General features: G+C 39.1%; 1 long non-coding RNA gene across 1 annotated transcript; it reads right to left on the minus strand.

Moving 5' to 3' along the window:
- Positions 1-23,182: 23,182 nt before the first annotated feature.
- On the minus strand, positions 23,183-23,668 carry LOC113072297 (uncharacterized). The gene is made up of 3 exons (XR_003280273.1): positions 23,593-23,668; positions 23,399-23,457; positions 23,183-23,259 (listed from the first exon to the last, which is right to left on the minus strand). It is a non-coding gene; the product is annotated as an uncharacterized LOC113072297 (long non-coding RNA).

The following is a 23,668-nucleotide window of genomic DNA, read 5'->3' on the forward strand; positions in this document are numbered from 1 at the left end:
TGTTGTAGATGTTTCTGCTACAATCGTTGTGGATGTTAAAGCAGGAGTTGTTGTGATCATGGAAGTCTCTGTTATCATAGATGTTTCTGCTGTGATAATGTTGGATGTTTCAACTGGAGTTGTAGTAATTGTCGAAGTCTCTTTTGTTGTAGATGTTTCTGCAACACTAGTGATAGATGTTTCTGCAGGAGTTGTGGTGATTGTGGAGATCTCTGTTGTTGTAGATGTTTCTGCTGCACTAGTGGTAGATGTTTCTGCAGACGTTGTTGTGATTATGGAGGGCTCTGTTGTTGTAGATGTTTCTGCTGTGATAATGGTGGATGTTTCAACTGGAGTTGTTGTAATTATCGAAGTCTCTATTGTTGTAGATGTTTCTGCTGCAATGGAAGTGGGTATTTCAACAGGAGTTGTTGTGATTGTGGAATTCTCTGTTGTTGTAGATGTTTCTGCTGTACTAGTGATAGATGTTTCTGCAGAAGGTTTTGTGATTGTGGAGGGCTCTGTTGTTGTAGATGTTTCTGCTGTACTAGTGATAGATGTTTCTGCAGAAGTTTTTGTGATTGTGGAGGGCTCTGTTGTTGTAGATGTTTCTGGTGTGATAATGGTGGATGTTTCAACTGGAGTTGTTTGTAATTATTGAAGTCTCTATTGTTGTAGATGTTTCTGCAACACTATTGATAGATGTTTCTGCTGTAGTTCTTGTAGACGTTTCTGCAGGAATTGTGGTGATTGTGGAGGGCTCTGTTGTTGTAGATGTTTCTACTGTGATAATGGTGGATGTTTCAACTGGAGATGTTGTAATTGTTGAAGTCTCTTTTGTTGTAGATGTTTCTGCTGCACTAGTGATAGATGTTTCTGCAGAAGTTGTTGTGATTGTGGAGGGCTCTGTTGTTGTAGATGTTTCTGCTGTGATAATGGTGGATGTTTCAACCGGAGTTGTTGTAATTGTCGAAATCTCTATTGTTGTAGATGTTTCTTCTACACTAGTGGTGGATGTTTCAGCAGGAGCTGTTGTGAATGTGGAAGTTTCTCTTGTTGTAGATGTTTCTGCTGTACTAGTGATAGATGTTTCTGGAGTAGTAGTTGTTGTGATTGTGGAGGGCTCTGTTGTTGTAGATATTTCTGCAGTGATAATGGTGGATGTTTCAGCAGGAGTTGTTGTAATTGTCGAAGTCTCTTTTGTTGTAGATGTTTCTGCAACACTAGTGATAGATGTTTCTGCAGGAGTTGTTGTGATCGTGGACGTGTCTGTTGTTGTAGATGTTTCAACTGCAAAGGAAGTGGATGTTTCTGTTGCAGTAGTTGTGATTGTGGACAGCTCTGTTGTTGCTTTAGATGTTGTGGAAGGAGTTGTTGTTATTGATAGGTATTCTGTTGTGGTTCATAAAAAATGATTATCAATTTAGACGGTACAAAAGAAATAAATAAAAGAAATAGATTAATTGTGTGTACATTTTGTGTGCATTAATTGTGTGTACATTAATTGTGTGTACATTTTGAATGCATATTTTTAAAGAATATTTCTGAAACACCAAAGTTTATGTAAATCCATGTCTACTCTGACCATTTTTTACAGTCTGTTCAATGTCTCGCATATGTACAATACAACGTTTTTTCAAACCTTTTGCTTTTAAAATATTGTCAGACAAACCTGTATTATTAACTGAAATTGAAGTTATGCTCAGGGCATTGAGAGTTGTCTCGTCACTCAGTAATGCTTCTGCAATTTGGAGTTCTGATGGCAAAGTCTGCATAGAGTTGAAAGCAAGTTCTGATGTGGTGATGACCGATCCCTTGCTGAAATACATTTTTAGAAATACTGTCATATTGGACTAATAAATGGGTTTATCGCATGTATGAGTTATCTCTCACAGTTGAAAACATACACAAAGCCATTGCATTTAAAATGATCAGCAGTGAAGTATTCAGTATTTACCTGAATAGTAGCACAGTGACTCTAAGGAAGGAATGGAACTTCTTCAAATTAAGTGTAAGCTGTAATAAAGTACAGAAAGTTACAATGAAACTATGAGAAATATAAAGTATTTATGATTCATTAAATGTAAATAATTAATACGTTCATAATTTGAATGATTATATAGTGAATACAGTATGTGGGTTTGAACTCACGATATCCTCAACAAGCCTAGCCCTGTTTATGAAAGCAGGAGACTGTCGATCATTGAGGTCATCTATGAAAGCATCTTTAGAGCGGAATTCCAGCTTAATTTTCACTTCATTTACTGGCTCCTCTGTTGTAGATGATTCTGCTACACTAGTAGTGGATATTTCCGCAGTAGTTGTGAACGTGGAAGTCTTTGTCGTTGTAGATGTTTCTGAAGCAGTAGTAATTGATGTTTCCGCCTCAGTTGTTGTGAGTGAGGAAGTCTCTATTGTTGAAGATATTTCTGCAAAACTAGTGGTGGAAGTTTCAACAGGAGTTGCTATTGTGGAAGTCTCCGTTGTTGTAGATGTTTCTTCTACATTGATAGTGGATGTTTCAGCAGGAATTATTGGGATTGTGGATATATATGTTGATGTAGATGTTTCTGCTGCAGTAATAGTGGGTGTTTCAGTTGCAGGTGTTGTGTTCATGGAAGTCTCTGTTGTTGTTGATGTTTCTGCCACAATAGTGGAGGATCTTTCAGCAAGAGTTGGTGTGAATGTGGAAATATCTGTTGTCATAGATGTTTCTCCTACACTATTAGTGGATGTTTCACCAGGATTTGACGTAATTGTGGAAGTATCTGTTCTTGTAGATGTTTCTGCTTCACTAGTGGTGGATGTTACAGCAGGAGTTGTTGTGATCGTGGAAGTGTCTGTTGTTGTAGATGTTTCTGTCGCACTAGTGGTGGATGTTTCAACAGGAGTTGTTGTCATTGTGGAAGTGTCTGTACTTGTAGATGTTTCTACTGTAGTTCTTGTAGACGTTTCTGCTGCATTATTGGTAGATATTTCTGCAGTAGTTGTTGTGATTGTGGAAGGCTCTGTTTTTGTAGATGTTTCTGCTTCACTAGTGGTGGATGTTTCAACAGGAGTTGTTGTCATTGTGGAAGTGTCTGTTGTTGTAGATGTTTCTGCTACACTAGTGGTGGATGTTACAGCAGGAGTTGTTGTGATCGTGGAAGTGTCTGTACTTGTAGATGTTTCTACTGAAATGGAAGTGGATGTTTCAACAGGAGTTGTTGTCATTGTAGACGTGTCTGTCGTTGTAGATGTTTCTGCTGCAATGGAAGTGGATGTTTCAGCAGGAGTTGTTGTGGTTGTGGAAGTCGCTGTTTTCATAGATGTTTCTGCTGCACTAGTGGTAAATGTTTCTCCAGTAGTTGTTGTGATTGTGGAGGGCTCTGTTGTTGTAGATATTTCTGCTACACTAGTGGTGGATGTTTCAGCAGGAGTTATTGTGATCATGGAAGTCTCTGTTGTTGTAGATGATTCTACTGCAATAGTGGTTGATGTTTCTCCATGATTTGTTGTGATTGTGGACGTGTCTGTTTTTGTGGTTGTTTCTGCTACACTAGTGGTAGATGTTTCTGCTGTAGTTCTTGTAGACGTTTCTGCTGCATTATTGGTAGATATTTCTGCAGTAGTTGTTGTGATTGTGGAAGGCTCTGTTTTTGTAGATGTTTCTGCTTTGATAATGGTGGATGTTTCAACTGGGGTTGTTGTAATTGTCGAAGTCTCTATTGTTGTAGATGTTTCTGCTACAATAGTGGTCGATGTTTCAGCAGGAATAGTTGTGATAGTGGAAGTGTCTGTTGTTGTAGATGTTTCTGTCGCACTACTGGTGGATGTTTCAGCAAGAGTTGTTGTGATCATGGAAGTGTCTGTTGTTGTAAATGTTTCTGCTGCGCTAGTGATAGATGTTTCTGCAGGAGTTGTTCTGAATGTGGAGGGCTCTGTTGTTGTAGATGTTTTTGCTGCCCTAGTGGTAGATGTTTCTGCAGTAGTTATTGTGATTGTGGAGGGCTCTGTTGTTGTAGATGTTTCTGCTACCCTAGTGGTGGATGTTTCAGCAGGAGTTGTTGTGATTATGGAAGTGTCTGTTGTTGTAGATGTTTCTGCTGCAATGGAAGTGGATGTTTCAAGAGGAGTTGTTGTGATTATGGAAGTGTCTGTTGTTGTAGATGATTCTACTGCAATAGTGGTTGATGTTTCTCCAGGATTTGTTGTAATTGTTGAAGTGTCCGTTGTTGTAGATGTTTCTGCTGCACTAGTGGTAGATGTTTCTGCAGAAGTTGTTGTGATTGTGGAGGGCTCTGTTGTTGTAGATGTTTCTGCTGTGATAATGGTGGATGTTTCAGCTGGAGTTGTTGTAATTGTCGAAGTCTCTATTGTTGTAGATGTTTCTGCTGTACTAGTGATAGATGTTTCTGCAGAAGTTGCTGTGATTGTGGAGGGCTCTGTTGTTGTATATGTTTCTGCTGTGATAATGGTGGATGTTTCAACTTGAGTTGTTGTAATTGTCAAAGTCTCTATTGCTGTAGATGTTTCTGCTACAATAGTGGTCGATGTTTCAGCAGGAATAGTTGTGATAATGGAAGTGTCTGTTGTTGTAGATGATTCCACTGCAATAGTGGTTGATGTTTCTCCAGGAGTTGTTGTGATTGTGGAAGTCTCTTTAGTTGTAGATGTTTCTGCTACAATAGAAGTGGATGTTTCAAGAGGAGTTGTTGTGATCATGGAAGTGTCTGTTGTTGTAAATGTTTCTGCTGCGCTAGTGATAGATGTTTCTGCAGGAGTTGTTCTGAATGTGGAGGGCTCTGTTGTTGTAGATGTTTTTGCTGCCCTAGTGGTAGATGTTTCTGCAGTAGTTATTGTGATTGTGGAGGGCTCTGTTGTTGTAGATGTTTCTGCTACACTAGTGGTGGATGTTTCAGCAGGAGTTGTTGTGATTATGGAAGTGTCTGTTGTTGTAGATGTTTCTGCTGTAGTACTTGTAGTCGTTTCTGCTGCACTAGTGGTAGATGTTTCTGCAGTAGTTGTGATTGTGGAGGGCTCTGTTGTTGTAGATGTTTCTGCTGTGATAATGGTGGATGTTTCAGCAGGAATTGTTGTGATTATGGAAGTGTCTGTTGTTGTAGATGATTCCACTGCAATAGTTGTTGATGTTTCTCCAGGATTTGTTGTAATTGTTGAAGTGTCTGTTGTTGTAGATGTTTCTGCTGTAGTTCTTGTAGACGTTTCTGCTGCATTACTGGTAGATATTTCTGCTGTAGTTGTTGTGATTGTAGAGGGCTCTGTTGTTGTAGATGTTTCTGCTTTGATAATGGTGGATGTTTCAACTGGGGTTGTTGTAATTGTCGAAGTCTCTATTGCTGTAGATGTTTCTGCTACAATAGTGGTGGATGTTTCAGCAGGAATTGTTGTGATCATGGAAGTGTCTGTTGTTGTAGATGTTTCTGCTGCACTAGTTGTGGATGTTTCAGTAGGAGTTGTTGTGATCATGGAAGTAGATGTTTCTGCTACTCTATTGGTGGATGTATCAGTTGGAGTTGTTGTGATCTTAGAAGTGTCTATTGTTGTAGATGTTTCTGCTGCACTAGTGGTAGATGTTCCTGCAGGAGTTGTTGTGATTGTGGAGGACTCTGTTTTTGTAGATATTTCTGCAGTGATAATGGTGGATGTTTCAACAGGGGTTGTTGTAATTGTCGAAGTCTCTATTGTTGAAGATGTTTCTGCAAAACTAGTGATAGATATTTCTGCAGTAGTTGTTGTTATTGTGGAGGGCTCTGTTTTTGAAGATATTTCTGCAGTGATAATGGTGGATGTTTCAACTGGGGTTGTTGTAATTGTCGTAGTCTCTATTGTTGTAGATGTTTCTGCTACACTATTGGTGGATGTTTCAGCAGGAGTTGTTGTGGTTGTGGAAGTCGCTGTTTTCATAGATGTTTCTGCTTCACTAGTGGTGGATGTTTCAGCAGGAGTTGTTGTGATTGTGGAGGGCTCTGTTGTTGTAAATGTTTCTGCTGCACTAGTGATAGATGTTTCTGCAGGTGTTGTTGTGAATGTGGAAGTCTCTGTTGCTGTAGATGTTTCTGCTACACTTGTGGTGGATGTTTCAGTAGGAATTGTTGTGATCATGGAAGTGTCTGTTGTTGTAGATGTTTCTGCTGTAGTTCTTGTAGACGTTTCTGCTGCACTAGTGGTAGATGTTTCTGCAGTAGTTGTGATTGTGGAGGGCTCTGTTGTTGTAGATGTTTCTGCTGTGATAATGGTGGATGTTTCAGCAGGAATTGTTGTGATCATGGAAGTGTCTGTTGTTGTAGATGATTCTGCTGCAATAGTGGTTGATGTTTCTCCAGGATTTGTTTTAATTGTGGAAGTGTCTGTTGTTGTAGATGTTTCTGCTTCACTAGTGGTGGATGTTTCAGCAGAAGTTGATGTGATCATAGACGTGTCTGTTGTTGTAGATGATTCTACTGCAATAGTGGTTGATGTTTCTCCAGGATTTGTTGTAATTGTTGAAGTGTCCGTTGTTGTAGATGTTTCTGCTGCACTAGTGGTAGATGTTTCTGCAGGAGTTGTTGTGATTGTGGAGGGCTCTGTTGTTGTAGATGTTTCTGCTGTGATAATGGTGGATGTTTCAACTGGAGTTGTTGTTATTGTCGAAATCTCTATTTTTGTAGATGTTTCTGCTACAAAAGTTGTGGATGTTAAAGCAGGAGTTGTTGTGATTGTGGAGGGCTCTGTTGTTGTAGATGTTTCTGCTACACTAGTGATAGATGTTTCTGCAGAAGTTGCTGTGATTGTGGAGGGCTCTGTTGTTGTAGTTGTTTCTGCTGTGATAATGGTGGATGTTTCAACTGGAGTTGTTGTAATTGTCGAAGTCCCTTTTGTTGTAGATGTTTCTGCTACAATAGTTTTGGATGTTTCGGCAGGAGTTGTTGTGATTGAGGAAGTGTCTGCTGTTGTAGATGTTTCTTCTGCACTAGTAGTGGATGTTTCTGTTGCAGTAGTTGTGATTGTGGACAGCTCTGTTGTTGCTTTAGATGTTGTAGCAGGAGTTGTTGTTATTGATAGGTATTCTGTTGTGGTTCATAAAAAATGATTATCAATTTAGAAGGTACAAAAGAAATAAATAAAAGAAATAGATTAATTGTGTTTACATTTTGTGTGCATTAATTGTGTGTACATTAATTGTGTGTACATTTTGAATGCATATTTTAATAGAATATTTCTGAAACACCAAAGTTTATGTAAATCCATGTCTAATCTGACCATTTTTTACAGTCTTTTCAATATCTCACATATGTACAATACAACGTTTTTTCAAACCTTTTGCTTTTAAAATATTGTCAGACAAACCTGTATTATTAACTGAAAATGAAGTTATGTTCAGGGCATTGAGAGTTGCATCATCACTCAGTAATGCTTCTGCAATTTGGAGTTCTGAAGGCACAGTCTGAATAGAGTTGAAAGCAAGTTCTGATGTGGTGATGACCGATCCCTTGCTGAAATACATTTTTAGAAATACTGTCATATTGGACTAATAAATGGGTTTATCGCATGTATGAGTTATCTCTCACAGTTGAAAACATACACAAAGCCATTGCATTTAAAATGATCAGCAGTGAAGTATTCAGTATTTACCTGAATAGTAGCACAGTGACTCTAAGGAAGGAATGGAACTTCTTCAAATTAAGTGTAAGCTGTAATAAAGTACAGAAAGTTACAATGAAACTATGAGAAATATAAAGTATTTATGATTCATTAAATGTAAATAATTAATACGTTCATAATTTGAATGATTATATAGTGAATACAGTATGTGGGTTTGAACTCACGATATCCTCAACAAGCCTAGCCCTGTTTATGAAAGCAGGAGACTGTCGATCATTGAGGTCATCTATGAAAGCATCTTTAGAGCGGAATTCCAGCTTAATTTTCACTTCATTTACTGGCTCCTCTGTTGTAGATGATTCTGCTACACTAGTAGTGGATATTTCCGCAGTAGTTGTGAACGTGGAAGTCTTTGTCGTTGTAGATGTTTCTGAAGCAGTAGTAATTGATGTTTCCGCCTCAGTTGTTGTGAGTGAGGAAGTCTCTATTGTTGAAGATATTTCTGCAAAACTAGTGGTGGAAGTTTCAACAGGAGTTGCTATTGTGGAAGTCTCCGTTGTTGTAGATGTTTCTTCTACATTGATAGTGGATGTTTCAGCAGGAATTATTGGGATTGTGGATATATATGTTGATGTAGATGTTTCTGCTGCAGTAATAGTGGGTGTTTCAGTTGCAGGTGTTGTGTTCATGGAAGTCTCTGTTGTTGTTGATGTTTCTGCCACAATAGTGGAGGATCTTTCAGCAAGAGTTGGTGTGAATGTGGAAATATCTGTTGTCATAGATGTTTCTCCTACACTATTAGTGGATGTTTCACCAGGATTTGACGTAATTGTGGAAGTATCTGTTCTTGTAGATGTTTCTGCTTCACTAGTGGTGGATGTTACAGCAGGAGTTGTTGTGATCGTGGAAGTGTCTGTTGTTGTAGATGTTTCTGTCGCACTAGTGGTGGATGTTTCAACAGGAGTTGTTGTCATTGTGGAAGTGTCTGTACTTGTAGATGTTTCTACTGTAGTTCTTGTAGACGTTTCTGCTGCATTATTGGTAGATATTTCTGCAGTAGTTGTTGTGATTGTGGAAGGCTCTGTTTTTGTAGATGTTTCTGCTTCACTAGTGGTGGATGTTTCAACAGGAGTTGTTGTCATTGTGGAAGTGTCTGTTGTTGTAGATGTTTCTGCTACACTAGTGGTGGATGTTACAGCAGGAGTTGTTGTGATCGTGGAAGTGTCTGTACTTGTAGATGTTTCTACTGAAATGGAAGTGGATGTTTCAACAGGAGTTGTTGTCATTGTAGACGTGTCTGTCGTTGTAGATGTTTCTGCTGCAATGGAAGTGGATGTTTCAGCAGGAGTTGTTGTGGTTGTGGAAGTCGCTGTTTTCATAGATGTTTCTGCTGCACTAGTGGTAAATGTTTCTCCAGTAGTTGTTGTGATTGTGGAGGGCTCTGTTGTTGTAGATATTTCTGCTACACTAGTGGTGGATGTTTCAGCAGGAGTTATTGTGATCATGGAAGTCTCTGTTGTTGTAGATGATTCTACTGCAATAGTGGTTGATGTTTCTCCATGATTTGTTGTGATTGTGGACGTGTCTGTTTTTGTGGTTGTTTCTGCTACACTAGTGGTAGATGTTTCTGCTGTAGTTCTTGTAGACGTTTCTGCTGCATTATTGGTAGATATTTCTGCAGTAGTTGTTGTGATTGTGGAAGGCTCTGTTTTTGTAGATGTTTCTGCTTTGATAATGGTGGATGTTTCAACTGGGGTTGTTGTAATTGTCGAAGTCTCTATTGTTGTAGATGTTTCTGCTACAATAGTGGTCGATGTTTCAGCAGGAATAGTTGTGATAGTGGAAGTGTCTGTTGTTGTAGATGTTTCTGTCGCACTACTGGTGGATGTTTCAGCAAGAGTTGTTGTGATCATGGAAGTGTCTGTTGTTGTAAATGTTTCTGCTGCGCTAGTGATAGATGTTTCTGCAGGAGTTGTTCTGAATGTGGAGGGCTCTGTTGTTGTAGATGTTTTTGCTGCCCTAGTGGTAGATGTTTCTGCAGTAGTTATTGTGATTGTGGAGGGCTCTGTTGTTGTAGATGTTTCTGCTACCCTAGTGGTGGATGTTTCAGCAGGAGTTGTTGTGATTATGGAAGTGTCTGTTGTTGTAGATGTTTCTGCTGCAATGGAAGTGGATGTTTCAAGAGGAGTTGTTGTGATTATGGAAGTGTCTGTTGTTGTAGATGATTCTACTGCAATAGTGGTTGATGTTTCTCCAGGATTTGTTGTAATTGTTGAAGTGTCCGTTGTTGTAGATGTTTCTGCTGCACTAGTGGTAGATGTTTCTGCAGAAGTTGTTGTGATTGTGGAGGGCTCTGTTGTTGTAGATGTTTCTGCTGTGATAATGGTGGATGTTTCAGCTGGAGTTGTTGTAATTGTCGAAGTCTCTATTGTTGTAGATGTTTCTGCTGTACTAGTGATAGATGTTTCTGCAGAAGTTGCTGTGATTGTGGAGGGCTCTGTTGTTGTATATGTTTCTGCTGTGATAATGGTGGATGTTTCAACTGGAGTTGTTGTAATTGTCAAAGTCTCTATTGCTGTAGATGTTTCTGCTACAATAGTGGTCGATGTTTCAGCAGGAATAGTTGTGATAATGGAAGTGTCTGTTGTTGTAGATGATTCCACTGCAATAGTGGTTGATGTTTCTCCAGGAGTTGTTGTGATTGTGGAAGTCTCTTTAGTTGTAGATGTTTCTGCTACAATAGAAGTGGATGTTTCAAGAGGAGTTGTTGTGATCATGGAAGTGTCTGTTGTTGTAAATGTTTCTGCTGCGCTAGTGATAGATGTTTCTGCAGGAGTTGTTCTGAATGTGGAGGGCTCTGTTGTTGTAGATGTTTTTGCTGCCCTAGTGGTAGATGTTTCTGCAGTAGTTATTGTGATTGTGGAGGGCTCTGTTGTTGTAGATGTTTCTGCTACACTAGTGGTGGATGTTTCAGCAGGAGTTGTTGTGATTATGGAAGTGTCTGTTGTTGTAGATGTTTCTGCTGTAGTACTTGTAGTCGTTTCTGCTGCACTAGTGGTAGATGTTTCTGCAGTAGTTGTGATTGTGGAGGGCTCTGTTGTTGTAGATGTTTCTGCTGTGATAATGGTGGATGTTTCAGCAGGAATTGTTGTGATTATGGAAGTGTCTGTTGTTGTAGATGATTCCACTGCAATAGTTGTTGATGTTTCTCCAGGATTTGTTGTAATTGTTGAAGTGTCTGTTGTTGTAGATGTTTCTGCTGTAGTTCTTGTAGACGTTTCTGCTGCATTACTGGTAGATATTTCTGCTGTAGTTGTTGTGATTGTAGAGGGCTCTGTTGTTGTAGATGTTTCTGCTTTGATAATGGTGGATGTTTCAACTGGGGTTGTTGTAATTGTCGAAGTCTCTATTGCTGTAGATGTTTCTGCTACAATAGTGGTGGATGTTTCAGCAGGAATTGTTGTGATCATGGAAGTGTCTGTTGTTGTAGATGTTTCTGCTGCACTAGTTGTGGATGTTTCAGCAGGAGTTGTTGTGATCATGGAAGTAGATGTTTCTGCTACTCTATTGGTGGATGTATCAGTTGGAGTTGTTGTGATCTTAGAAGTGTCTATTGTTGTAGATGTTTCTGCTGCACTAGTGGTAGATGTTCCTGCAGGAGTTGTTGTGATTGTGGAGGACTCTGTTTTTGTAGATATTTCTGCAGTGATAATGGTGGATGTTTCAACAGGGGTTGTTGTAATTGTCGAAGTCTCTATTGTTGAAGATGTTTCTGCAAAACTAGTGATAGATATTTCTGCAGTAGTTGTTGTTATTGTGGAGGGCTCTGTTTTTGAAGATATTTCTGCAGTGATAATGGTGGATGTTTCAACTGGGGTTGTTGTAATTGTCGTAGTCTCTATTGTTGTAGATGTTTCTGCTACACTATTGGTGGATGTTTCAGCAGGAGTTGTTGTGGTTGTGGAAGTCGCTGTTTTCATAGATGTTTCTGCTTCACTAGTGGTGGATGTTTCAGCAGGAGTTGTTGTGATTGTGGAGGGCTCTGTTGTTGTAAATGTTTCTGCTGCACTAGTGATAGATGTTTCTGCAGGTGTTGTTGTGAATGTGGAAGTCTCTGTTGCTGTAGATGTTTCTGCTACACTTGTGGTGGATGTTTCAGTAGGAATTGTTGTGATCATGGAAGTGTCTGTTGTTGTAGATGTTTCTGCTGTAGTTCTTGTAGACGTTTCTGCTGCACTAGTGGTAGATGTTTCTGCAGTAGTTGTGATTGTGGAGGGCTCTGTTGTTGTAGATGTTTCTGCTGCAATAGTGGTTGATGTTTCTCCAGGATTTGTTTTAATTGTGGAAGTGTCTGTTGTTGTAGATGTTTCTGCTTCACTAGTGGTGGATGTTTCAGCAGAAGTTGATGTGATCATAGACGTGTCTGTTGTTGTAGATGATTCTACTGCAATAGTGGTTGATGTTTCTCCAGGATTTGTTGTAATTGTTGAAGTGTCCGTTGTTGTAGATGTTTCTGCTGCACTAGTGGTAGATGTTTCTGCAGGAGTTGTTGTGATTGTGGAGGGCTCTGTTGTTGTAGATGTTTCTGCTGTGATAATGGTGGATGTTTCAACTGGAGTTGTTGTTATTGTCGAAATCTCTATTTTTGTAGATGTTTCTGCTACAAAAGTTGTGGATGTTAAAGCAGGAGTTGTTGTGATTGTGGAGGGCTCTGTTGTTGTAGATGTTTCTGCTACACTAGTGATAGATGTTTCTGCAGAAGTTGCTGTGATTGTGGAAGGCTCTGTTGTTGTAGATGTGTCTGCTGTGATAATGGTGGATGTTTCAACTGGAGTTGTTGTAATTGTCGAAGTCCCTTTTGTTGTAGATGTTTCTGCTACAATAGTTTTGGATGTTTCGGCAGGAGTTGTTGTGATTGAGGAAGTGTCTGCTGTTGTAGATGTTTCTTCTGCACTAGTAGTGGATGTTTCTGTTGCAGTAGTTGTGATTGTGGACAGCTCTGTTGTTGCTTTAGATGTTGTAGCAGGAGTTGTTGTTATTGATAGGTATTCTGTTGTGGTTCATAAAAAATGATTATCAATTTAGAAGGTACAAAAGAAATAAATAAAAGAAATAGATTAATTGTGTTTACATTTTGTGTGCATTAATTGTGTGTACATTAATTGTGTGTACATTTTGAATGCATATTTTAATAGAATATTTCTGAAACACCAAAGTTTATGTAAATCCATGTCTAATCTGACCATTTTTTACAGTCTTTTCAATATCTCACATATGTACAATACAACGTTTTTTCAAACCTTTTGCTTTTAAAATATTGTCAGACAAACCTGTATTATTAACTGAAATTGAAGTTATGCTCAGGGCATTGAGAGTTGTCTCGTCACTCAGTAATGCTTCCGCAATTTGGAGTTCTGAAGGCACAGTCTGAATAGAGTTGAAAGCAAGTTCTGATGTGGTGATGACCGATCCCTTGCTGAAATACATTTTTAGAAATACTGTCATATTGGACTAATAAATGGGTTTATCGCATGTATGAGTTATCTCTCACAGTTGAAAACATACACAAAGCCATTGCATTTAAAATGATCAGCAGTGAAGTATTCAGTATTTACCTGAATAGTAGCACAGTGACTCTAAGGAAGGAATGGAACTTCTTCAAATTAAGTGTAAGCTGTAATAAAGTACAGAAAGTTACAATGAATTTATGAGAAATATAAAGTATTTATGATTCATTAAATGTAAATAATTAATGCGTTCATAATTTGAATGATTATATAGTGAATACAGTATGTGGGTTTGAACTCACAATATCCTCAACAAGCATAGCCCTGTTTTTGAAAGCAGGAGACTGTCGATCATTGAGGTCATCTATGAAAGAATCTTTAGAGTGGAATTCCAGCTTAATTTTCACTTCATTTACTGGCTCCTCTGTTGTAGATGATTCTGCTACACTAGTAGTGGATATTTCCGCAGTAGTTGTGAACGTGGAAGTCTTTGTCGTTGTAGATGTTTCTGAAGCAGTAGTAATTGATGTTTCCGCCTCAGTTGTTGTGAGTGAGGAAGTCTCTATTGTTGAAGATATTTCTGCAACACTAGTGGTGGAAGTTTCAGCAGGAGTTGTTATTGTGGAAGTCTCCGTTGTTGTAGATGTTTCTTCTACATTGATAGTGGATGTTTCAGCAGGAATTATTGGGATTGTGGATATATCTGTTGATGTAGATGTTTCTGCTGCAGTAATAGTGGGTGTTTCAGTTGCAGGTGTTGTGTTCATGGAAGTCTCTGTTGTTGTTGATGTTTCTGCCACAATAGTGGAGGATCTTTCAGCAAGAGTTGGTGTGAATGTGGAAATATCTGTTGTCATAGATGTTTCTCCTACACTATTAGTGGATGTTTCACCAGGATTTGACGTAATTGTGGAAGTATCTGTTCTTGTAGATGTTTCTGCTTCACTAGTGGTGGATGTTACAGCAGTAGTTGTTGTGATCGTGGAAGTGTCTGTACTTGTAGATGTTTCTGCTGCAATGGAAGTGGATGTTTCAACAGGAGTTGTTGTCATTGTGGACGTGTCTGTTGTTGTAGATGTTTCTGCTGCAATGGAAGTGGATGTTTCAGCAGGAGTTGTTGTGGTTGTGGAAGTCGCTGTTTTCATAGATGTTTCTGCTGCACTAGTGGTAAATGTTTCTCCAGTAGTTGTTGTGATTGTGGAGGGCTCTGTTGTTGTAGATATTTCTGCTACACTAGTGGTGGATGTTTCAGTAGGAGTTCTTGTGATCATGGAAGTGTCTGTTGTTGTAGATGATTCTACTGCAATAGTGGTTGATGTTTCTCCATGATTTGTTGTGATTGCGGAAGTCTCTGTTTTTGTGGTTGTTTCTGCTACACTAGTGGTAGATGTTTCTGCTGTAGTTCTTGTAGACGTTTCTGCTGCATTATTGGTAGATATTTCTGCAGTAGTTGATGTGATTGTGGAAGGCTCTGTTTTTGTAGATGTTTCTGCTTTGATAATGGTGGATGTTTCAACTGGGGTTGTTGTAATTGTCGAAGTCTCTATTGTTGTAGATGTTTCTGCTACAATAGTGGTCAATGTTTCAGCAGGAATAGTTGTGATAATGGAAGTGTCTGTTGTTGTAGATGATTCCACAGCAATAGTGGTGGATGTTTCAACTGGAGTTGTTGTGATTGTGGAAGTCTCTTTAGTTGTAGATGTTTCTGCTACAATAGAAGTGGATGTTTCAAGAGGAGTTGTTGTGATCATGGAAGTGTCTGTTGTTGTAAATGTTTCTGCTGCGCTAGTGATAGATGTTTCTGCAGGAGTTGTTCTGAATGTGGAGGGCTCTGTTGTTGTAGATGTTTTTGCTGCCCTAGTGGTAGATGTTTCTGCAGAAGTTGTTGTGATTGTGGAGGGCTCTGTTTTTGTAGATGTTTCTGCTGTGATAATGGTGGATGTTTCAACTGGAGTTGTTGTAATTATCGAAGTCTCTATTGTTGTAGATGTTTCTGCTGCAATGGAAGTGGGTGTTTCAACATGAGTTGTTGTAATTGTCGAAATCTCTATTGTTGTAGATGTTTCTGCTACAATAGTTGTGGATGTTAAAGCAGGAGTTGTTGTGATTGTGGAGGGCTCTGTTGTTGTAGCTGTTTCTGCGGCACTAGTGATAGATGTTTCTGCAGAAGTTGCTGTGATTGTGGAGGGCTCTGTTTTTGTAGATGTTTCTGCTGTGATAATGGTGGATGTTTCAACTGGAGTTGTTGTAATTATCGAAGTCTCTATTGTTGTAGATGTTTCTGCTGCAATGGAAGTGGGTGTTTCAACATGAGTTGTTGTAATTGTCGAAATCTCTATTGTTGTAGATGTTTCTGCTACAATAGTTGTGGATGTTAAAGCAGGAGTTGTTGTGATTGTGGAGGGCTCTGTTGTTGTAGCTGTTTCTGCGGCACTAGTGATAGATGTTTCTGCAGAAGTTGCTGTGATTGTGGAGGGCTCTGTTGTTGTATATGTTTCTGCTGTGATAATGGTGGATGTTTCAACTGGAGTTGTTGTAATTGTCAAAGTCTCTATTGCTGTAGATGTTTCTGCTGCATTAGTGGTGGATGTTTCAGCAGGAGTTTCTCTGTTCATGGAAGTGTCTGTTGTTGTAGATGATTCTACTGCACTAGTTGTGGATGTTTCAGCAGGAGTTGTTGTGATCATGGAAGTAGATGTTTCTGCTACTCTATTGGTGGATGTATCAGTTGGAGTTGTTGTGATCATAGAAGTGTCTGTTGTTGTAGATGTTTCTGCTGCACTAGTGCTAGATGTTTCTGCAGTAGCTTTTGTGATTGTGGAGGGCTCTGTTTTTGTAGATATTTCTGCAGTGATAATAGTGGATGTTTCAACTGGAGTTGTTGTAATTGTCAAAGTCTCTATTGCTTTAGATGTTTCTCCTACACTAGTGGTGGATGTTTCAGTAGGAGTTGTTGTGATCGTGGAAGTGTCTGTAGTTGTAGATGTTTCTGCTGCAATAGTGGTTGATATTTCTCCATGATTTGTTGTGATTGTGGACGTGTCTGTTGTTGTAGATGTTTCTGCTACACTAGTGAAAGATGATTCTGCAGGAGTTGCTGTGATTGTGGAGGGCTCTGTTGTTGTATATGTTTCTGCTGTGATAATGGTGGATGTTTCAACTGGGGTTGTTGTAATTGTCAAAGTCTCTATTGCTGTAGATGTTTCTGCTGCATTAGTGGTGGATGTTTCAGCAGGAGTTTCTCTGTTCATGGAAGTGTCTGTTGTTGTAGATGATTCTACTGCACTAGTTGTGGATGTTTCAGTAGGAGTTCTTGTGATCATGGAAGTGTCCGTTGTTGTAGATGTTTCTGCTGCACTAGTGGTAGATGTTTCTGCTGTAGTTCTTGTAGACATTTCTGCTGCATTATTGGTAGATATTTCTGCAGTAGTTGTTGTGATTGTGGAAGGCTCTGTTGTTGTAGATGTTTCTGCTTCACTAGTTGTGGATGTTTCAGCAGGAGTTGTTGTGATCATGGAAGTAGATGTTTCTGCTACTCTATTGGTGGATGTATCAGTTGGAGTTGTTGTGATCTTAAAAGTGTCTGTTGTTGTAGATGTTTCTTCTGCACTAGTGCTAGATGTTTCTGCAGTAGCTTTTGTGATTGTGGAGGGCTCTGTTTTTGTAGATATTTCTGCAGTGATAATAGTGGATGTTTCAACTGGAGTTGTTGTAATTGTCAAAGTCTCTATTGCTTTAGATGTTTCTCCTACAGTAGTGGTGGATGTTTCAGTAGGAGTTGTTGTGATCGTGGAAGTGTCTGTAGTTGTAGATGTTTCTGCTGCAATGGAAGTGGATGTTTCAGTAGGAATTGTTGTGATCATGGAAGTGTCTGTTGTTGTAGATGTTTCTACTGCAATAGTGGTTGATATTTCTCCATGAGTTGTTGTGATTGTGGAGGGCTCTGTTGTTGTAGATTTCTCTGCAGTGATAATGGTGGATGTTTCAACTGGGGTTGTTGTAATTGTCGAAGTCTCTATTGCTGTAGATGTTTCTGCTACAATAGTGGTGGATGTTTCAGCAGGACTTGTTGTGATCATGGAAGTGTCTGTTGTTGTAGATGATTCTACTGCAATAGTGGTTGATATTTCTCCATGATTTGTTGTGATTGTGGACGTGTCTGTTGTTGTAGATGTTTCTGCTACACTAGTGGTGGATGTTTCAGCAGGAGTTGTTGTGATCATGGAAGTGTCTATTGTTGTAGATGTTTCTGCTACACTAGTGATAGATGTTTCATCAGGAATTGTTGTGAATGTGGAAGTTTCTTTTGCTGTAGATGTTTCTGCTTCACTAGTTGTGGATGTTTCAGCAGGATTTGTTGTGATCATGGAAGCAGATGTTTCTGTTACTCTATTGGTGGATGTTTCAGTTGGAGTTGTCATGATCTTAGAAGTGTCTGTTGTTGTAGATGTTTCTGCTGCACTAGTGGTAGATGTTTCTGCAGTAGTAGTTGTGATTGTGGAGGGCTCTGTTTTTGTAGATATTTCTGCAGTGATAATGGTGGATGTTTCAAATGGAGTTGTTGTAATTGTCAAAGTCTCTATTGCTGGAGATGTTTCTGCCACACTAGTGGTGGATGTTTCTGTAGGAATTGTTGTGATCGTGGAAGTGTCTGTAGTTGTAGATGTTTCTGCTGCAATGGAAGTGGATGTTTCAGCAGGAGTTGTTGTGATTGTGGAAGTCTCTGTTTTTGTATATGTTTCTGCTACACCAGTGGTGGATGTTTCAGCTGGAGTTTCAGCAGGAGTTATCGTGATTGAGGAAGTGTCTGCTGTTGTAGATGTTTCTTCTGCGCTAGTAGTGGATGTTTCAGTTGCAGTAGTTGTGATTGTGGACAGCTCTGTTGTTGCTTTAGATGTTGTAGCAGGAGTTGTTGTCGTTGATAGGTATTCTGTTGTTGTTTCATAAAAAATGCTTATCAGTTTAGAAGGCACTCTCAATAGTAATGACAAAAGAGATTAATTGTGTGTACATTTTGAATGCATATTTTAATAGAATATTTCTGAAACACCAAAGTTTATGTAAAACCATGTCTAATCTGACCATTTTTACAGTCTGTTCAATGTCTCACATATGTACAATACAACATTTTTTCAAACCTTTTGCTTTTAATATATTGTCAGACAAACCTGTATTATTAACTGAAATTGAAGTTATGCCCAGGGCATTGAGAGTTGTCTCGTCACTCAGTAATTCTTCTGCAATTTGGAGTTCTGATGGCACAGTCTGAATAGAGTTGAAAGCAAGTTCTGATGTGGTGATGACTGATCCCTTGCTGAAATACATTTTTAGAAATACTGTCATATTGGACTAATAAATGGGTTAATCGCATGTATGAGTTATCTCTCACAGTTGAAAACATACACAAAGGCATTGCATTTAAAATTATCAGCAGTGAAGTATTCAGTATTTACCTGAATAGTAGCACAGTGACTCTAAGGAAGGAATGGAACTTCTTCAAATTAAGTGTAAGCTGTAATAAAGTACAGAAAGTTACAATGAAACTATGAGAAATATAAAGTATTTATGATTCATTAAATGTAAATAATTAATACGTTCATAATTTGAATGATTATATAGTGAATACAGTATGTGGGTTTGAACTCACGATATCCTCAACAAGCCTAGCCCTGTTTATGAAAGCAGGAGACTGTCGATCATTGAGGTCATCTATGAAAGCATCTTTAGAGCGGAATTCCAGCTTAATTTTCACTTCATTTACTGGCTCCTCTGTTGTAGATGATTCTGCTACACTAGTAGTGGATATTTCCGCAGTAGTTGTGAACGTGGAAGTCTTTGTCGTTGTAGATGTTTCTGAAGCAGTAGTAATTGATGTTTCCGCCTCAGTTGTTGTGAGTGAGGAAGTCTCTATTGTTGAAGATATTTCTGCAACACTAGTGGTGGAAGTTTCAGCAGGAGTTGTTATTGTGGAAGTCTCCGTTGTTGTAGATGTTTCTTCTACATTGATAGTGGATGTTTCAGCAGGAATTATTGGGATTGTGGATATATCTGTTGATGTAGATGTTTCTGCTGCAGTAATAGTGGGTGTTTCAGTTGCAGGTGTTGTGTTCATGGAAGTCTCTGTTGTTGTTGATGTTTCTGCCACAATAGTGGAGGATCTTTCAGCAAGAGTTGGTGTGAATGTGGAAATATCTGTTGTCATAGATGTTTCTCCTACACTATTAGTGGATGTTTCACCAGGATTTGACGTAATTGTGGAAGTATCTGTTCTTGTAGATGTTTCTGCTTCACTAGTGGTGGATGTTACAGCAGGAGTTGTTGTGATCGTGGAAGTGTCTGTTGTTGTAGATGTTTCTGTCGCACTAGTGGTGGATGTTTCAACAGGAGTTGTTGTCATTGTGGAAGTGTCTGTACTTGTAGATGTTTCTGCTGCAATGGAAGTGGATGTTTCAACAGGAGTTGTTGTCATTGTGGACGTGTCTGTTGTTGTAGATGTTTCTGCTGCAATGGAAGTGGATGTTTCAGCAGGAGTTGTTGTCATTGTGGACGTGTCTGTTGTTGTAGATGTTTCTGCTGCAATGGAAGTGGATGTTTCAACAGGAGTTGTTGTCATTGTGGACGTGTCTGTTGTTGTAGATGTTTCTGCTGCAATGGAAGTGGATGTTTCAACAGGAGTTGTTGTCATTGTGGACGTGTCTGTTGTTGTAGATGTTTCTGCTGCAATGGAAGTGGATGTTTCTGCAGGAGTTGTTGTGGTTGTGGAAGTGTCTGTACTTGTAGATGTTTCTGCTGCAATGGAAGTGGATGTTTCAACAGGAGTTGTTGTCATTGTGGACGTGTCTGTTGTTGTAGATGTTTCTGCTGCAATGGAAGTGGATGTTTCAACAGGAGTTGTTGTCATTGTGGACGTGTCTGTTGTTGTAGATGTTTCTGCTGCAATGGAAGTGGATGTTTCAACAGGAGTTGTTGTCATTGTGGACGTGTCTGTTGTTGTAGATGTTTCTGCTGCAATGGAAGTGGATGTTTCTGCAGGAGTTGTTGTGGTTGTGGAAGTCGCTGTTTTCATAGATGTTTCTGCTGCACTAGTGGTAAATGTTTCTCCAGTAGTTGTTGTGATTGTGGAGGGCTCTGTTGTTGTAGATATTTCTGCTACACTAGTGGTGGATGTTTCAGTAGGAGTTCTTGTGTTCATGGAAGTGTCTGTTGTTGTAGATGATTCTACTGCAATAGTGGTTGATGTTTCTCCATGATTTGTTGTGATTGCGGAAGTCTCTGTTTTTGTGGTTGTTTCTGCTACACTAGTGGTAGATGTTTCTGCTGTAGTTCTTGTAGACGTTTCTGCTGCATTATTGGTAGATATTTCTGCAGTAGTTGATGTGATTGTGGAAGGCTCTGTTTTTTTAGATGTTTCTGCTTTGATAATGGTGGATGTTTCAACTGGGGTTGTTGTAATTGTCGAAGTCTCTATTGTTGTAGATGTTTCTGCTACAATAGTGGTCAATGTTTCAGCAGGAATAGTTGTGATAATGGAAGTGTCTGTTGTTGTAGATGATTCCACAGCAATAGTGGTGGATGTTTCAACTGGAGTTGTTGTGATTGTGGAAGTCTCTTTAGTTGTAGATGTTTCTGCTACAATAGAAGTGGATGTTTCAAGAGGAGTTGTTGTGATCATGGAAGTGTCTGTTGTTGTAAATGTTTCTGCTGCGCTAGTGATAGATGTTTCTGCAGGAGTTGTTCTGAATGTGGAGGGCTCTGTTGTTGTAGATGTTTTTGCTGCCCTAGTGGTAGATGTTTCTGCAGAAGTTGTTGTGATTGTGGAGGGCTCTGTTTTTGTAGATGTGTCTGCTGTGATAATGGTGGATGTTTCAACTGGAGTTGTTGTAATTATCGAAGTCTCTATTGTTGTAGATGTTTCTGCTGCAATGGAAGTGGGTGTTTCAACATGAGTTGTTGTAATTGTCGAAATCTCTATTGTTGTAGATGTTTCTGCTACAATAGTTGTGGATGTTAAAGCAGGAGTTGTTGTGATTGTGGAGGGCTCTGTTGTTGATGTTTCTGCTGCACTAGAAGTAGATGTTTCTGCAGTAGTTATTGTGATTGTGGAGGGCTCTGTTGTTGTAGATGTTTCTGCTTTGTTAATGGTGGATGTTTCAGCTGGAGTTGTTGTAATTGTCGAAGTCTCTATTGTTGTAGATGTTTCTGCAACACTAGTGAAAGATGATTCTGCAGGAGTTGTTGTGATTGTGGAGGGCTCTGTTGTTGTAGCTGTTTCTGCGGCACTAGTGATAGATGTTTCTGCAGAAGTTGCTGTGATTGTGGAGGGCTCTGTTGTTGTATATGTTTCTGCTGTGATAATGGTGGATGTTTCAACTGGGGTTGTTGTAATTGTCAAAGTCTCTATTGCTGTAGATGTTTCTGCTGCATTAGTGGTGGATGTTTCAGCAGGAGTTTCTCTGTTCATGGAAGTGTCTGTTGTTGTAGAGGATTCTACTGCACTAGTTGTGGATGTTTCAGCAGGAGTTGTTGTGATCATGGAAGTAGATGTTTCTGCTACTCTATTGGTGGATGTATCAGTTGGAGTTGTTGTGATCATAGAAGTGTCTGTTGTTGTAGATGTTTCTGCTGCACTAGTGCTAGATGTTTCTGCAGTAGCTTTTGTGATTGTGGAGGGCTCTGTTTTTGTAGATATTTCTGCAGTGATAATAGTGGATGTTTCAACTGGAGTTGTTGTAATTGTCAAAGTCTCTATTGCTTTAGATGTTTCTCCTACACTAGTGGTGGATGTTTCAGTAGGAGTTGTTGTGATCGTGGAAGTGTCTGTAGTTGTAGATGTTTCTGCTGCAATAGTGGTTGATATTTCTCCATGATTTGTTGTGATTGTGGACGTGTCTGTTGTTGTAGATGTTTCTGCTACACTAGTGAAAGATGATTCTGCAGGAGTTGTTGTGATTGTGGAGGGCTCTGTTGTTGTAGCTGTTTCTGCGGCACTAGTGATAGATGTTTCTGCAGAAGTTGCTGTGATTGTGGAGGGCTCTGTTGTTGTATATGTTTCTGCTGTGATAATGGTGGATGTTTCAACTGGGGTTGTTGTAATTGTCAAAGTCTCTATTGCTGTAGATGTTTCTGCTGCATTAGTGGTGGATGTTTCAGCAGGAGTTTCTCTGTTCATGGAAGTGTCTGTTGTTGTAGATGATTCTACTGCACTAGTTGTGGATGTTTCAGCAGGAGTTGTTGTGATCATGGAAGCAGATGTTTCTGTTACTCTATTGGTGGATGTTTCAGTTGGAGTTGTCATGATCTTAGAAGTGTCTGTTGTTGTAGATGTTTCTGCTGCACTAGTGGTAGATGTTTCTGCAGTAGTAGTTGTGATTGTGGAGGGCTCTGTTTTTGTAGATATTTCTGCAGTGATAATGGTGGATGTTTCAAATGGAGTTGTTGTAATTGTCAAAGTCTCTATTGCTGGAGATGTTTCTGCCACACTAGTGGTGGATGTTTCTGTAGGAATTGTTGTGATCGTGGAAGTGTCTGTAGTTGTAGATGTTTCTGCTGCAATGGAAGTGGATGTTTCAGCAGGAGTTGTTGTGATTGTGGAAGTCTCTGTTTTTGTATATGTTTCTGCTACACCAGTGGTGGATGTTTCAGCTGGAGTTTCAGCAGGAGTTATCGTGATTGAGGAAGTGTCTGCTGTTGTAGATGTTTCTTCTGCGCTAGTAGTGGATGTTTCAGTTGCAGTAGTTGTGATTGTGGACAGCTCTGTTGTTGCTTTAGATGTTGTAGCAGGAGTTGTTGTCGTAGATAGGTATTCTGTTGTTGTTTCATAAAAAATGCTTATCAGTTTAGAAGGCACTCTCAATAGTAATGACAAAAGAGATTAATTGTGTGTACATTTTGAATGCATATTTTAATAGAATATTTCTGAAACACCAAAGTTTATGTAAAACCATGTCTAATCTGACCATTTTTTACAGTCTGTTCAATGTCTCACATATGTACAATACAACATTTTTTCAAACCTTTTGCTTTTAATATATTGTCAGACAAACCTGTATTATTAACTGAAATTGAAGTTATGCCCAGGGCATTGAGAGTTGTCTCGTCACTCAGTAATTCTTCTGCAATTTGGAGTTCTGATGGCACAGTCTGAATAGAGTTGAAAGCAAGTTCTGATGTGGTGATGACTGATCCCTTGCTGAAATACATTTTTAGAAATACTGTCATATTGGACTAATAAATGGGTTAATCGCATGTATGAGTTATCTCTCACAGTTGAAAACATACACAAAGGCATTGCATTTAAAATTATCAGCAGTGAAGTATTCAGTATTTACCTGAATAGTAGCACAGTGACTCTAAGGAAGGAATGGAACTTCTTCAAATTAAGTGTAAGCTGTAATAAAGTACAGAAAGTTACAATGAAACTATGAGAAATATAAAGTATTTATGATTCATTAAATGTAAATAATTAATACGTTCATAATTTGAATGATTATATAGTGAATACAGTATGTGGGTTTGAACTCACGATATCCTCAACAAGCCTAGCCCTGTTTATGAAAGCAGGAGACTGTCGATCATTGAGGTCATCTATGAAAGCATCT

Source organism: Carassius auratus, unplaced genomic scaffold (genome assembly GCF_003368295.1).
Source record: "Carassius auratus strain Wakin unplaced genomic scaffold, ASM336829v1 scaf_tig00008745, whole genome shotgun sequence".
Lineage (NCBI taxonomy): Eukaryota > Metazoa > Chordata > Actinopteri > Cypriniformes > Cyprinidae > Carassius > Carassius auratus.